The sequence below is a fragment of the Chrysemys picta genome, chromosome 5 (assembly GCF_011386835.1).
Source record: "Chrysemys picta bellii isolate R12L10 chromosome 5, ASM1138683v2, whole genome shotgun sequence".
Classification (NCBI taxonomy): domain Eukaryota; kingdom Metazoa; phylum Chordata; order Testudines; family Emydidae; genus Chrysemys; species Chrysemys picta.
Window position 1 is genome coordinate 130,104,859 of NC_088795.1, and position 16,389 is coordinate 130,121,247.

Consider the following 16,389-nt stretch of genomic DNA (forward strand, 5'->3'; position numbering starts at 1 on the left):
AAAATTATTTTCCAACAAGCAGTAGATGGTGTTAAATTGTTAAATTGTGTTGATTTAACCTACTGTCTCTTAAATGGCTTGTATTCTCATTCAGTGAAATTTACACCAGTAGTCACTGACAGAAAGCTTTGTTTATTCATAGTTTAGGTTGCTGGGTGATACATGGTGTCCTTCCTGAACATTAAGATCAGCTACACTCACGCCTCTGAAAACTAGGAAATAGGTTTTGTTGAAATATGGATTTTTAGAGCTCTTAAAACAGAAATGTTGGCCTCAAGCCACAACTTCCAAAAATGAGCCTCAATGGAAGGCAAGAAACATGCAAAGGACATTATCTGTAAAATGCCAAAGGTAGGGCTCAAACTGATAGTGCTGTTTTTCTGGTGGGGGCGGGCTGTATCTCTGGAACCCTTTGCTAAAATGACTCCGGATTTGGGCCACTGATACTACCCAACATGCCCATCAGACAAAGGAAATTTCAGAATAAGCATGCAGATTTTAGAGAACTTCAAATAGTCGACCTTTAAACAGAAAGTGATGCCAGGATTATAGAATCCTAGAAGATTAGGGTTGGAAGAGACCTCAGGAGATCATCTAGTCCAATCCCCTGCTCAAATCAGGACCAACACCAACTAAATTATCCCAGCCAGGGCTTCATCAAGCCTGGCCTCAAAAACCTGTAAGGATGGCGATTCCACCACCTTCCTAGGTAACCCATTCCAGTGCTTCACCATCCTCCTAGTGAAAGAGTGTTTCCTAATATCCAACCTAGACCTCCCTCAGTGCAACTTGAGACCATTGCTCCTTGTTCTGTCATCTGCCACCACTGAGAACAGCCAAGCTCCATCCTCTTTGGAACCCCCCTTCAGGTAGTTGAAGGCTGCTATCAAAGCCCCCCTCACTCTTCTCTTCTGCAGACTAAATAAGCCCAGTTCCCTCAGCCTCTCCTTGTAAGTCATGTGTCCTAACCCCCCTAATCAGTTTTGTTGCCCTCCACTGGACTCTCTCCAATCTGGCCACGTCCTTTCTGTAGGTGGGGGGGCCCAAAACTGGATGCAATACTCCAGATGTGGCCTCAACCAGTGCTGAATAGAGGGGAATAATCACTTCCCTTGATCTGCTGGCAACGTTCCTACTGATGCAGCCCAATATGCCGTTAGCCTTCTTGGCAACAAGGGCACACTGCTGACTCATATCCAGTTTCTCAATCACTGTAATCCCCAGGTACTTTTCTACAGAACTGCTGCTTAGCCAGTCGGTCCCTAGTCTGTAGCAGTGCATGGGATTCTTCCCTCCTAAGTGCAGGACTCTGCACTTGTCCTTGTTGAACCTCATCAGATTTCTTTTGGCCCAATCCTCCAATTTGTCTAGGTACTCTGGACCCTATCCCTACCCTCCAGCATCTCTACCTCACCATAGTCTATTATTATATGTTATTTATTATGAACGGAGTGTTTTCTGGGCGTTGTATAGCTTTGTAGCATGTGTAACAAAGGACAGAGTAGCCATAAGAAGAATCTTAATATACTGTTTCTCTGCAGTTGGCTCTATCTAGGTATTTAGACTGCATTCTTCACCATGGTAATCAAGCACTGGACTTGTGTGTCTATCTAATGCTTTGTATTTGGTCATAAGGGTCCAGCTAATAGCTGCTAAACCAGTATCTATTTCAGGATGCAGTTATTTTTAGGTTTCAGAGTAGCAGCCGTGTTAGTCTGTATCCGCAAAAAGAAGAACAGGAGGACTTGTGGCACCTTAGAGACTAACAAATTTATTAGAGCATAAGCTTTCGTGGACTACAGCCCACTTCTTCGGATGCATATAGAATGGAACCTGTCTGGTCATTCAGTGACAGACCTGCGGGTGGCTATATTACAACAGAAAAACTTCAAAAACAGACTCCAACGAGAAACTGCTGAGCTAGAATTGATATGCAAACTAGACACAATCAACTCCGGTTTGAATAAGGACTGGGAATGGTTGAGCCATTACAAACATTGAATCTCTCACACTTGTTATCTAACTGTCTGTCTGTACTCGGCTAGCTTGATTATCACTTCAAAAGTTTTTTTTTTTTTTTTTTCTCTTAATTAATTGGCCTCTCAGAGGTGGTAAGACAACTCCCACCTGTTCATGCTCTCTGTATGTGTGTATATATATCTCCTCAATATATGTTCCATTCTATATGCATCCGAAGAAGTGGGCTGTAGTCCACGAAAGCTTATGCTCTAATAAATTTGTTAGTCTCTAAGGTGCCACAAGTCCTCCAGTTATTTTTAGAGGGATTTCTTGGGAATCAGACAGCAACACTTCTTCCTGCCTCCAGAGGGCACTGCATAGCTGTTGATTCCTTCCAACTGTGGAGTTGGAGTTCAGAGAAACTGCTCAATGAGACTATAAACGATGCCAAATAAATGGTACCTCCAAAGCAGATGGAGTCAAAGGACACGTGTGTGAAACAGATTACCCACAAAGCTCCCCCTGAAACACCTCTAGCGTCATCAGGTGTAAACAAAGGCTTTTTAATGGGCACTAACAAATGTACAGAGGGTATTGATTAGTATTGCAGTAGTGCCCAGAAGCCTGTGTTGTGGACCAAGACTCCAATGTGCTAGTTGCTATACCAACCCAGCACAACCAGATTATCCCTACCCCAAAGAGCTGCCAAGCTAAGTACGGCAGTTACTTTTCCTGTTTCCTTCCAGCTTGAAAACACAGCACGACCCTCTTATTGTGTTTTTTCTACCTGTTTATCACTAAAGTGAAAAGGATTCATAAAGCACTCCTCCTGAAATGGATACAGCCGCTCGTTATTCAGCCCTACTGTGTGTCTGCCCGGTTTTACCTTGGGAAGTGGTGCAGCCTAGTGGTTAGAGCTCAAAAGCTGGACTTTGGAAGTCTGGCAGCTAGACACAGATTTGATATTAACTTGCTATGTGACCTTGGGTGAGTCACAAATTCCGGCTCCTTCAGCTGCAGAACTGGGCTAAGTCTCACCATGCATGCTGCACGGTGGCTGTGGGGAATGGACATCTGTAAATTCCTGATGGCAGGGCCCATGGAAAGGCAATAGAGGTTGGAACAGCTATTAGCAGAAAGGAGTCAGACTAGGAAATAAGAGGATCTTGACTCAAGCCACTGCAAGCATTTCAGGAAGCCCCTCTCGCTTCCCCCCCACCCCCATGGGGCATTACTAAAGGGTAAGCGGTGCAGGGGTCAAGTACGTAACTCTAGCTACCAACTATTTTTGGGGTTTTGATATATTTTCACCACAGCTGAAAACAGCGGGCTTACACAGGAGTCACTGTGAGCATATGGGGAAGACTAGAGGGGTACAGAGGTATCAAATGAGGACATAATCTGAAGGCAATCGGGTGGCAAACCCTGTAGAAATTGGAGGACAGATGCAGCGAATCTGTGCCTCAGATCCCCATCATTAAAATGGGAAAAAAAAAATACATCCCCATTTTGCTGGGTCCTGTGAGGCTACATCTGTTAATGAACATGAGGCATTTACATTTCACAGGCAATGGGACCATGTAAGTAGCTAGCTTGTTAATGGGACACAAATCTTTGCTCCTCATTGTCACGAGTTTAAATCCATCCCGGTTCATCACTTCTTTAATGATATTTATTTTCCCTGTGCTATTATGGTTTGTGTTGGAATCTCAGTCTAATTCCAGCAAACAGATGGACATACTACCCCGAACGACCGCAACTGACCCAGGCATCTCACATGACAGGCTCGTCAGCAAGAGCAACGAGCCATGAAGCCAGAACTGCCTTCTCATTATGAAAGGTGCTAATTAGGCTCAAGCAACCCTAGTGGGTCCCGGTGCTAGTGCTGGCCCCATTTGCTAACTAAGGGTACGTCTATACTTACCTCCGGGTTTGGCGGTAAGCAATCGATCTTCTGGGATCAATTTATCACGTCTTGTCTAGACGCGATAAATCGATCCCGGAAGTGCTCGCCGTCGACACCGGTACTCCTGCTGCGCGAGAGGAGTACGCGGAGTCGACGGGGGAGCCTGCCTGCCGCGTGTGGACCCGCGGTAAGTACCTTATAGTTCGAACTAAGGTACTTCGACTTCAGCTACGTTATTCTCGTAGCTGAAGTTGCGTATCTTAGTTTGAACTGGGGGGTTAGTGTAGACCAGCCCTAAATGAAGGATACCTGGTTCCAAGCATGTCAATCTACACTTTTCCTAAGCATTCAAGCAGTCACTTAATATCAAATGAAAATGAAATGTCAAAGGATCTATAACAGCTAAGGTGCAATGAGAACAGGAGTACTTGTGGCCCCTTAGAGACTAACAACTGTATTTGAGCATAAGATTTCGTGGGCTGGTATCCTAAGTACCATTGTGATGAATAGAGTGGATTAAAAAAAGGAATTTTCATCCCCTGGGAAATGCTGATATTTCGACAACAGGAAACCTGCTGTTAGATGCTTGTAAAAAGTTATACAAACAAAAAGAGAAGACCCGAGTTGTCAGACGCGATGGCAGCTGTAATCAGATGTACTAATGCTACATTTATTAGTGCAAAACAACAGTGGCTTTGGAAAGGAACAAGGTTAGCAATATTGAGGCTAGTCATCCCTGGTGGATATTTTTCAGCAATAATTATTTAGCTTCTTTTCAGCTTTGGCAGCTAGGCCGAGTTTTTGAGGTGTGCTTACAGGGCAGGAGTGAAGTTGCTGTGTGTCACCTTTTTAGCCTTTGGGCCCCCTGAATTCTGCAGAAAACTGGGGATCAAGCTGGTCTCCTGTGTAAGTTGCAGCATCCTGAAAGCTCCAGGCCTATGGGAACTTTTGGGGAGCCAGGAATAGCAGAAGTGCAAAGGCATCCCAGCTCCACACTCTTTTCAGTGGCCACACTCTATCTGCCAGGAGCCTGGAGGAGGAAGGTACAAAACAACTATATGGTTATGCACCCCTTGGGGATTTCCAGGTAGCTAGTTATGCTAGTGATCGAAAAGAATCTGGCCTTTCGCATCTTCGGATTCTGCCTTTGTTCTTCAGAGAACGTATTTATTTTTTATTACTCCCTTTTCATGCCTGGCATGTTTATAGAAACTCGTGTTTCTCTCTCTAGCATCAGCTTTTCCTGATAGTGCCAGTGATGTCTGTAATGCTTGTTTCTTTTCACCCCCTCCTATGGCAGAGATGATTAACAGCCACTTTAGACATATGTCTGGCTTGACAAAGGTCCTCCCAGTGCAAAGTGTGACTCACACAAGGTTTCCAAGCACTTTGTTGAAGTAATCATGATTGAAAATACAATCTTGAAATCACTGTTGACACTCAGCCCGTGTGAAAATAAAGGAAGGAAAGATGTATTTGAATACAAGATTTAGCCAAAAGAGTCAAAGAGCTCTGGCCTTGGTGGCCCACACAGGACATAAGAATGGTCTGACCCAGTATGGCCAATGGTCCATCTAGCCCAGTATCCCGTCTTCTGACAGTGGCAAATGTCAGGTGCTTCAGAGGGAATGAACAGAACAGGGCAATTTCGAGATGCATCCCCTGTCATCCAGTCCCAGCTTCTGGCAGTTGTAGATTTAGAGACATCTGGAGCATGGGGTTGCATCCCTGATGAGCTTGGCCAATAGCCATTGATGGACCTATCCTCCATGAACCAATTCTTTTTTGAACGCTGTTATAGTTTTGGCCTTCACAATATCCCATAGCAATGAGTTCCACAGGTTGACTGGGTGTTGTGTGAAGAAATATTTCCATTGTTTGTATTAAACCTGCTGCCTATTAATTTCATCAGGTAACACATAGCTCTTGTGTTGTATGGAGGAATAAATAATACTTTCCTATTCACTTTCTCCACACCATTCATGATTTTATAGACCTCTATCATATTCACCCCCTTAGTCATCTCTTTCCTAAGCTGAACAATCCCAGTCTTTTTAATCTTTTTGCATATGAAAGCTGTTCCATACCCCTCATCAGTTGTGTTGCCCTTCTCTGTACTTTTCCCAATTCTAATATATCCTTTTTGAGATGAGGCAACCAAAACTGCACACAGTATTTAAGGCGTGGGCATAGGCATATGATAGATTTGCATAGTGGCACTATGTTATTTTCTGTCTTATTATCTAATCCATTCCTAGCAGTTTCTAACATTGTTCGCTTTTTTGACTGCCGCTGCACATTGAGCAAATGTTTTCTGAGAACTATCCATATGGCCAAGATTGCTGTCTTGAGTGGTAACAGCTTACTGACACTCCATCATTCTGTATTTATAGCTGGGTTTATTTTTTCCAGTGTGTGTTACTTTGCACTTATCAACATTGAATTTCCTCTGCCATTTCATTGCCCTGTCACCCAGTTTAGTAGATCCCTTTGAAAGGACCCCCATAGGGTACTCTCTCTATAAATACCCAGGTCTAAAAATCAAACTAAGTGGAGGCAAAGAACTTGGAGATTACAAGTTGTTTCGCCACAACATCTCAATACTTCCCCTCCCCCGCTTCCCCCAGCACATAATTATCTGGTGGAACTCATTGCCATAAGATAACATTAAGGCTACATCAAGGCCATGATATTAACAAAATTAAATAAGGCGTTAGACATTTATATGGAGAACTTCCAGAGTTATATCAAAACACTCACGTTTTAGGAAAGTGTTAGTCCCTCATTTTTCAGGGCATAAACCATCCTCTAACAGAGGTCAGGAAGAAGCATTCCCTGGGGGCAGGTTATCCTGTAACTGTTACTGCAGGTGACTTGCGCCGTCCTCTAATGCAGTGATGCTCAAAACTTTTCCACTCACGGCCCTGCTTACCAGTAACGGAAACCGTCCATGCCCCCCTCCATTACTGCACAGCCAAGGCTTCCTCAGTAATGGAGCTTGAGCTGAAGGTGGAGCTGGGGGTGGTCAGGAACTGGGGCTAGAGGCAGATCTGGTCTGAGGGCAGAGAGGGAATGTGGACAGAGCTGGGCTGAGGCTGGAGCAGGGGTCGGAGGGGAAGTGAGGGTGGAGCTGGGCCTGGAGGCGGATCAGGACTGGGAGCTGAACCTGAATGGGGGTGGAGGTGGAGTGAAGGTGGAAGCATAGTACTCCCTCCCCTTCCCCCCATGGGGGCTGGCCCTAGCCCTACTGTGTGCCCCCCTGAATGTTCCTCCGTGCCCCCTTACACTTCGAGAATCAGACACTGCTCTAAAGCATCCAGTACCAGCCACTGTCAGAGACAGCATAGTGTACTTAGGTCTGATCCAGTGGGGCAAGTCTCATGCTCAGTAATCTTCCCCAGAAAGGAAAGAATCAAGGACAGGGCAATAACTGGAAAGAAGATCAGTGCCGAGAAGTGGTTTGTTGAGCCAGGTTCTTTAGGAGAAATTGGGTTCCTGGGCTTCTGCAAGAGCCAGTTGACATTCTACTTTGATAGGTTTCAGAGTGGTAGCCGTGTTACGGTGTTAGTCTGTATCAGCAAAAACAACTAGGAGTACTTGTGGCATGGAGTGGAAAATACAGTAGGAAGGGGTGTGGGTGTGTGTGTCAGCAGGAGGAAAAATCACTTTTGCAGTGGTAATCAGGGTGTCCCATTTCGAACAGTTGACAAGAAGGTGTGAGTAACAGTAGGGGGAAAAATTAGCATGGGAAAATAGTTTTTAGTTTGTGTAATGATCCATCCACTCCCAGTCCTTATTCAGGCCTAATTTGATGATGTCCAGTTTGCAAATTAATTCCAGTTCTGCAGTTTCTCGTTGGAATCTGTTTTTGAAGTTTTTTGTTGAAGAATTGCCATTTTTAAGTCTGTAATGGAATGTCCAGGGAGGTTGAAATGTTCTCCGACTGATTTTTGGACATTATAATTCATGACGTCTGATTTGTGTCCATTTATTCTTTTGCGTAGAGACTGTCCAGTTTGGCCAATATACATGGCAGAAGGGCATTGCTGGCACATGATGGCATATATCACATTGATAGATGTGCAGGTGAACAAGCCCCTGATGGTGTGGCTTGATAGAGATCCTGTAGGTGTTTGTCTCTGTCTGAGGGATTGGAGCAAATGCAGTTGTATCTTAGAGCTTGGATCGTGTGATGTGGTCTGGATGAAAGCTGGAGGCATGTAGGTAAGTATAGCAGTCAGTAGGTTTTTGGCATAGGGTGGTGTTTATGTGACCATTGCTTATTTGCACTGTAGTGTCCAGGAAGTAGATCTCGTGAGTGGACTGGTCCAGGCTGAGATTGATGGTGGGATGGAAATTGTTAAAATCCAGGTGGAATGCCTCAAGGGCTTCTTTTCCATGGGTCCAGATGATGAAGATGTCATCAATGTAGCGCAAGTAGAGTAGGGGTGTTAGGGGACAAGAGCTCAGGAAGCGTTGTTCTAAGTCAGACATTAAAATGTTGGCATATTGTGGGATCACGTGGGTACCCATAGCAGTGCTGCTGACTTGAAGGTACACATTGTTCCCAAATGTGAACTAGTTGTAGGTGAGGACAAAGTTACAAAGTTCAGCCACCAGGTTTGCCATGACATTATCAGGGATACTGTTCCCCCACTACAGCAGAGTAGGCTGGAGAATATGTGTATCCATCTCACTACTTCTCCCATGTTCTTCCATTTGAGCTAACTTCCCCAACCTGGCTCCATCCTCCCAAGCACTGCAAGGGGGAGAAGGGCCGGGGATTGTGATGATGCTGCCTATAGGAGCCAGCTGAGGTCACTCAATTAGGGTGAACTGCAAAAAGAATGGGGCAGACAAACCCCAAAAGTTGGTGGGTATTCCAATACTTAGATTTACCAAGCCAGCACAAAACAGCTTCTGAGTAACCACTGAGGTAATATAGAAGTTCAAATAATGCAGTTCCCTTAAAATGCCCAGCCTCAGGACATCACCCAGACACACACGTCAGATATGATGATGATTACTGAAAATCTTATTTCATCATATAAAATAAAAGGTTGTTCCAATCACAAAGGATCAGGCACACACCCAGGTCAAATGACAATTTAGATCTTACCCAAAATACATGCTTATAGCCAATTCTTATTAACTAAACTAAAATTTATTAAAAAAAGAAGAGAGAGAGAGAGTTGGTTGAAAGATCAATATACCTACAGACTTGAGTTCAATTTCTTGGGGTCCAGATACATAGCAGAGATGAGTTTGTAGTTGCCAAAAGTCCTTTTAGAAATAGTCCATAGGTTATAGTCCAATGTCCATATTCAGGGTGACTCCAGTCAGCGACTGGGGATCTCAGTTCTTATGGCTTAGGGTTTCCCCTTCTTGAAACCCAAATCAAATCTGAGATGAAGGAGGATTGTGTCCCAGGGTTTTTATACATTTCCAGCAGCCTTTTGGCATGGGAAAACAATAGGCTTAACTTTCCTTCTCCCAAACATTATGGCAATTAGCACAGGGTAATTTATCCATTAAACAGTTCAGATACAGGTTACCACAACCTTCAATGAGACATATAAACAATAATACTATTTCACTCAAGTGTCTTCCTAAATATTAATACTCCTCTGTTTGCTCTTTGAATCAAAGCCATAGTAATAGACAAGACTTGTTGGCTTACATCACAAGACCTGAGCAAACGGCTACCCTTCTATCTCGAACAATGCAGGCATGCATTTCAAAGCTCTATTCCTTTACATATCTTCCTAACAAATCTTTAAAGTTTGGCCCTGGATCAGGTCAGTCTGTGTGTTAATTAACTCTTTCTGGCCCTGTGGCACCTTTCAATGAGATATTATATTACACTCATAACATCAGAGGGATGGACAGATTTCTGCTCCGCAAGGGCTGGCTTTTTGGGAGGCCAAGCGGGGAGAGAGGCCACTGGAGGAGCTCAGCCTGCTGACTGTCGATGGCTTCTAAAAGAAGGGCAAGCAAAAATACTGTCACTGCCACACTGCTGGAGAATGCAGGCATTGATCCCGCTGCTTCTTGAACACTAAGCAAGCTCGCTATCATTTGAGCTAAATCTCCTGCCTTACCTACAAAGTTCTTGATCTACGCATGTCATACCGGAGGCCACCCTGTCCCTGCGCCAGCTGGTGGCTCCTTCCAAAAGGGTCAGGCAAACACTCAATTCCTGTAGGCCAGCTAGCTCAGCTGGTTAGCGTGTGGGACTACTAACACCAAGGTAATGGGTTCAAGCCCAGGCTGACCGCTCCGTGTGCTGGATGGAGAGGGTGGCTTCTGCCCTTTTGGCTGACTGCTAGGGCTCGGAGAGGCCAAAATGAGAAAACCAGATGGGCTGAGCGGCTTGCAGGGAGCAGGCAAGAGCCCTGGTGAGGGAAGGGGCCGGACAGCCCAGGCACTGGGCAGGGCGAGGGTGGCAGGGGGGAGGCTCCGGCCACCTCCTTTCCTCCCCCCTCTGGGCTCCTTGCTCGACCTGCTGGCGGAAATGGACTTGGGCCCGTGGAGGCGAGAAGGCTGAGTTTGGCCAGCTGCCTTCCCAGCTCATAGGCGACGAGGGTTGAGCTGGCGGCCCAGGATGCAACATTGCAGGGCTGCTGGCTGGCCACCAATGGGTTGACCTGATGGCCCGAATTCTTGCCAGACGCCATCTCCACCCAAATGGACCCAAGGGCGGATCATGCTCTCCAAGCCACAGAGGAAGACTTAATACTCGGCATCCCAAGCTAGGGGAGAGGCTTCAGAGTCGGCCTGCCCAGGGGGAGCTTGGCGGTTCCCATCTTCCCAGCGCCCACAGGCAGCCCCCCAAGCCCACACCTCACACAGGAAGGAGCAGGAGGACACTCTGACCAAGGGCACCACCACTCTAAGTCAGATTGAGGTGCTTCCTCCTCTACCCCTTTTTCTCACAAATTCTGCTGGCCTCACAGTAGCCATCCCTGGGACACAGGGAAGATGCAGGCACGGGACTCGACCTAGCCGCAGACAAACGCGCATACCGAGAGTTGAGCACAGGTTATTGAGGCACTGTAGGAACCCCATTCAGACGCAGTCACCTAGCTAAACTTTGCTTCCAAGGGCGCTACATGTGCACAAAGACAACTCTTTGGTGAAAAATACTTCTCTTTCAGCCAGCCTTCCAAACTTGCAAATGGCTCCGAAGGGAAAACACACACACTGAAGCACCCAAAGAGTCCCAATGTTCCCAATCTAAAAAGAAAGGAAAGGAAAACTAACTATTTCCCCATGCTAATTTTCCCCCCTACTGTTACTCACACCTTCTTGTCAACTGTTTGAAATGGACCACCCTGATTATCACTACAAAAGTGATTTTTCCTCCTGCTGATAATAGCCCACTTTAATTGAATTGTCTCATTAGAATTGGTAAGGCAACCCCCATCTTTTCATGTACTCTCTCTCTATCTATACATCTTCCTACTGTATTTTCCACTCCATGCATCTGATAAAGTGGGTTTTAGCCCACGAAAGCTTATGCCCAAATACCTCCCTACTGACCTTTTACCAGCCAGCAGGAGCATGGATCTCACATGCCAGAGCCTGTAGATCCTCCAGAGCTTGGTGAGTGACCCCTGGTAATACTGAACCAGAGAACACTCTGCTGCATAGAGGCAGAAAAATCAGTTTAAATTCAAGTGATTTTATCTGTGGATGAATCTGACAATTCCTCACAATGAGACGCACTCAGACTGTTACAGAATTCAACAACCCAGACTAAGATTTTTTACTGGCCACCCACTGGTCAGGGCTTTGGCCTTGTGGGTACAATGGTTCAGGTTCACCTTCAGCACAACCACAGTGTAAGCTATAAAAAATGCTTTAGCTCTAAAGGAGCGAATGTGTGTGTATATCACTGCCACGTACTGATGTGACAAGAACTGCTCAACCACAATGTGGCATGTTCTTTACAAACACTGTACAGTAGGTGTGCAATCCTTACATGGCGATGAGTATTTACCAACTACTCGCATGAGTAAACACTCACCAAAATGAGCAGGGGTTGTATGATCCAGCCCCATATCTATAACAGCTAACGTACGCCCCTTACATTTTAGTGGCCGGAGTCAGAGCATTTTGGAGCAGGTGAACGTGTATTGTTTTGCAATGCTGCCCTACGTGTATATTATACTTCTGCGGGAATTCTGCGCCACTGCACATGCGCAGAATTTTTGTCCCCTGTAGATGTCTCTGCTTCCCCTCAGAAAAAGGACTTTCTGACAGGGAAGCAAAGGGAAGCCAGAAGAGCGGTCATGCGACCCTTCCCAGCAGTTTGTTTCAGGTGGCCAGGGCACCTGGCAGAGAGGTAAATACCTGTGGGGTGGGGAACAGTACTGGGGATGACACGGTTGATGGCTTCTACCCTGCGCCGGACTCAGCTGCTAGTCCTGGCTGGACTGGAGAGGACGGGATTTCCTCCTCCCCTGCACAGCATCCGGGGCCAGGTCAGACCCACCCCCAGATTTCTCCCACAGCTGCAGGAAGCTCTGAAAACTCTCCCCCCACCCCCATGCTTCCTGCACCCATCGCTCCTCAGCTGCAGGGGGAGGGATCCCTGTACAGGGAGCTGCTCCCCCATCCACCCAACCCTCCTGCATCCAGACATCCTCATACCCAAACCCTCCCACTGAACTTTATCCCCCTGCACTCAGAACCCCCCTGATGAGCCCCATTCCCCCTGCACCTGGACCACCCCGAAGAGCCATCCGCAGCCGGATCCTCAGCCCACCAAGCCCAAACCAGCTGCACCTGGATCCCCACCCCACTGAGCCCCACTCCTCCAGCATCTGGACCCCCCAGCCGAGCTCTATCCCACCCACAGCCAGACCCCCCTTGCTGAGCTCCAAGCACGTTCACCTGGTTCCCCCTACGGAGTTCCATTACCGTTGCATCCAGAATGTCCTAGCAAGCCCCTGTGCATCTAGATCCCTCCCCGCACCCGTATCCCCCACTGAGCAGCCCGCACAGAACCCTCTCAACCCAGACCTGGATTCCTCCATGCTTGAATCCTGCCTTACTGAGCCTGCCTCCCCACATCTGGTGCACCTGGCATGGAAGGGCAGGGCCCTGGGGTGTTTCTGGTGCAGGCCTAGTCCTTGCACTGTGTCAGGGTTGGGTGCAGCCTCGCCACTGAGTCCGTGTCTGGGAGTTGTGGGGGGAGCTGCACAGTGATCACCCACCTCCGGGCAGCCAGTGGCCTGTGCTCTCCAATGTCATGCTGGAGCCTCCACATTTATTTGACAAATAAAATTTGTAGAATTATGCAGAACCTTAAAATATTGTACACAGAATTTTGAATTTTTGGGGCACAGAAGGCAATCAGGAATAGTATTACAGCCTTCTCCTGTATTGAAACAGAACGACTCAGTTACAGCTGTATTAGGCCTTTGAGATAACACCTCAAGGATATTCTCTTCTAACTCATGTGATAGGGGCCTTTGTTTTTGGACAAAGAGAATTTTGGCTCTCGGCTATTTGCAAATTCACTGCAATAAGCAAAGGTGTGTAGTTTAACGACAACTGTGAAGTGCTTAGATTACCACACATTTTTTACAATAGATGTAGCATCTGGGACTTTTAAAAACTGTTATTTTACTGCTCTTCACAAGAAAGGGCGCAAACTGGAGGTATTTAATTCACCTGCTCTAGCCGATAACCAATTTGATGTTTCTCCCCACCCCAGAATCACCTTTTCATTGGAATTCTAGAAACCCTCCAGCAATCTTACCGGTAGTCTTTGTGATACTCAGACTAAGGAAAGTCAGAAGTTTTCTTCCTTGGTCTCTGCTCTTTCAGTTGTAGTGCTGCAAATGGAGTAGCTATAATTAGTGAGATCTTACCCAGCTGGACTTGAAAACACTAAAGCAGAGAATCAGATATAACATTGAAAACACCAAGGCAGCTGCTAACTCCTATTTTCTTTGTGACACTGATCATAACAACTCCTCCTAGGTGCATCTGAATTCTATCTTTTTTTTATTTACAGAAAACATGCTAGTTCTTGCAGGAGGAAAACATTAATTCCAGGCACATTATGTGATATCAAGTTGAGAGAAGGACAAGCTGAGTCCTTTCTATTCAATAAAGCCACTTTCTTGCAAATAACTTCAAAATTAGTCTTTTCTATTCAAACAACTTTAAATGGTACAGCTTCTCTCTATTGCCTTGGCAACAAATGACATGCCAGCTCAGTAAAAACTACCTCTTAAGGTTGAACAATCTCGACTGTTTCCAAGTGCAAGGCAACTAGGTGTGAAAATAATGGAGTGTTACTAGCACAATGCCTTTCCCCACATCAGTTTTCCCTTACACCATGTTTCAATGCCACAGTTTCCATGTGAATTGCTCTCCTGCACGCAGGGCCAGCTTTAGGAAGGGCGGGGCCCAATTCGAACATTTTTGGCGGGGCCCCGGCAGGGATGACTAACAAAAAAAAAAATGTAAAAAAAAGCCTTTCATTTCCTCCATGTATTTACTTTCCATAACTATATAAATAATAAAATTATATATTATGTACATTGCATCATATATGCTGTTGATCGGTTATTAATGAGCTCCGTTTCACGTGTGTGGGTCCCCGCCACTCCCTGGGAGTGTGCTAGGGTGACCAGATGTCCTGATTTTATAGGAACAGTCCCGATTTTGGGGTCTTTTTCTTATAGGATCCTATTATCCCCCACCCCCTGTCCCGATTTTTCACACTTGCTGTCTGGTCACCCTAGTGGTGTGCACATGTGTGGGTCCCAGCTGCTCCCTGCCCCCCTCATTGAAGCAGGTGTGCAGGTTTACTGCCCTGGGAACTGCAGGGCACCAGTGGACATGGGGCTGGCTGGAGGCAGGGCAGGGGCTCACTGGAGGTAGGGTCTGGCTGCAGGCAGGGCAAGGGGTGCGGGGCTGGCTGGAGACAGGGGTGTGTGGGGCTGGCTGGCTTTGGGCAGGGCCGCAGGGGGGTGCGGTTGCCTGGAGACAGGGCAGGGGGTGCGGCAGAGGCTGGCTGTGGGCAGGGGGTGCAGGGCTGGCGGCAGGCAGGGCAGGGGGGCGGGGCTGGTGCGGGCAGAACAGGGGGGCGGGGCTGGAGGTAGGGCAGGGGTGCAGCAGGGGCTGGCTGCGGACAGGGGGTGCAGGGCTGGCTGGAGACGGGGCTGGCTGCGGGCAGGGCAGGGGGTGTGGGGCTGGTGCGAGGACGGGGTGCAGCAGAGGCAGCTTTAAATAGCCCCCGAGTCCCCCGCTATCCCAGGGCTCTGGGGGCTATTTAAAGGGCCCAGGGCTCCCCTGCTTCTACCGCCCCGGCCCTTTAAGTAGCCGCGGGAGCCCTGGGGAAGCAGCGGGGCTCCAGTGGCTATTTAAAGGGCCGGGGCGGTAGACGCAGCGGGAGCCCCGGACTTTTTAAATAGCCCCCAGAGCCCCGCAGCCCTACCCCAGGGCTCCAGCAGTGGGGGGCTGGTAGCAATTTAAAGGGCTTGGGGCTCCGGCCCCTGCTGGGAGCCCTAGGTCCTTTAAATTGCCCCCTGGGGAAGCCGGGCCACCCTGGTACAGCGCACCGGCTCTTGCCGGTACACCGTACCGGGGCTTGGGCCCGGGGCCCGATTCAGAGCCGCAGGGAGGGGAACCCTGAGGTGTGGGGGCTGGGTGGGTACTGGGAGTTCCACCTGAAGGGACGGGGGTTGGCCAAGGTCACTCAGCCCCGGGGTCTGGGAGGGGGACTGGCTGAGGGCACTCAGAGCCCCAGGAAGTCGGGGAGGCTGAGGGGAGGGACTGGCCAGGGGCACTCAGAGCTCGGGGGAGGGGCTGTCTGGGGGGGCACTCAGAGCCCCAGGAGGTGGGTGGGGGAGGGGCACACAGGATTTCAGGAATTCCCTGGCAGTGAAGAGCTGCTGGCGGCAGGGAGGAGCCAGCCGTGACAATCCCCACTTGGGATCCCTGGCTGGGCTAGTGGCTATGGGGGCCCGTGGCCAAGCTGCAGCGGAAGGTGACCTGAAGGAAATGCCTCGGCCTCGGCCTCCTGTTAGGAAGGGCCTGGGCCAGACAATGACCCACCACGCAGTGTCCCAGCTCCCTGCCCCACACCTGCGGGGCACGGCCCCTCCTCTGTAGGGAGGTTGGCATGTACCTTAGTGCTGCTTCCTCCATCCCCAAAGGCCTCTCCCAGCCAGTCTCTGGCAACCCCTGCCGTTCAATACGCACATTACCCTGCTGTGACATACCGGGGGGGCGACCCCTTGGGGATGGGGGGGCTGTCAGACAGCTGGGCAATTTAACCCGGCTGGGCCAGGGTGACTGTCTCCCTGGAGCTGGGGTCTCAGCCCAGGTGTCTCTCTGCCCTTCCCCCCATTTGCCCCCGGGCGAGGTGGGAGCGCCCCACTTTGCGTTCCAGCCCCACATTCGCACCCACAAGTGCTGGTGGGTTCCAATCCCAGCTGAACACGCCCACCCGGCCCTAGTGCGGAGCAGAAGGGCCCAGCGCTGCCCCACAGACCCTCTGG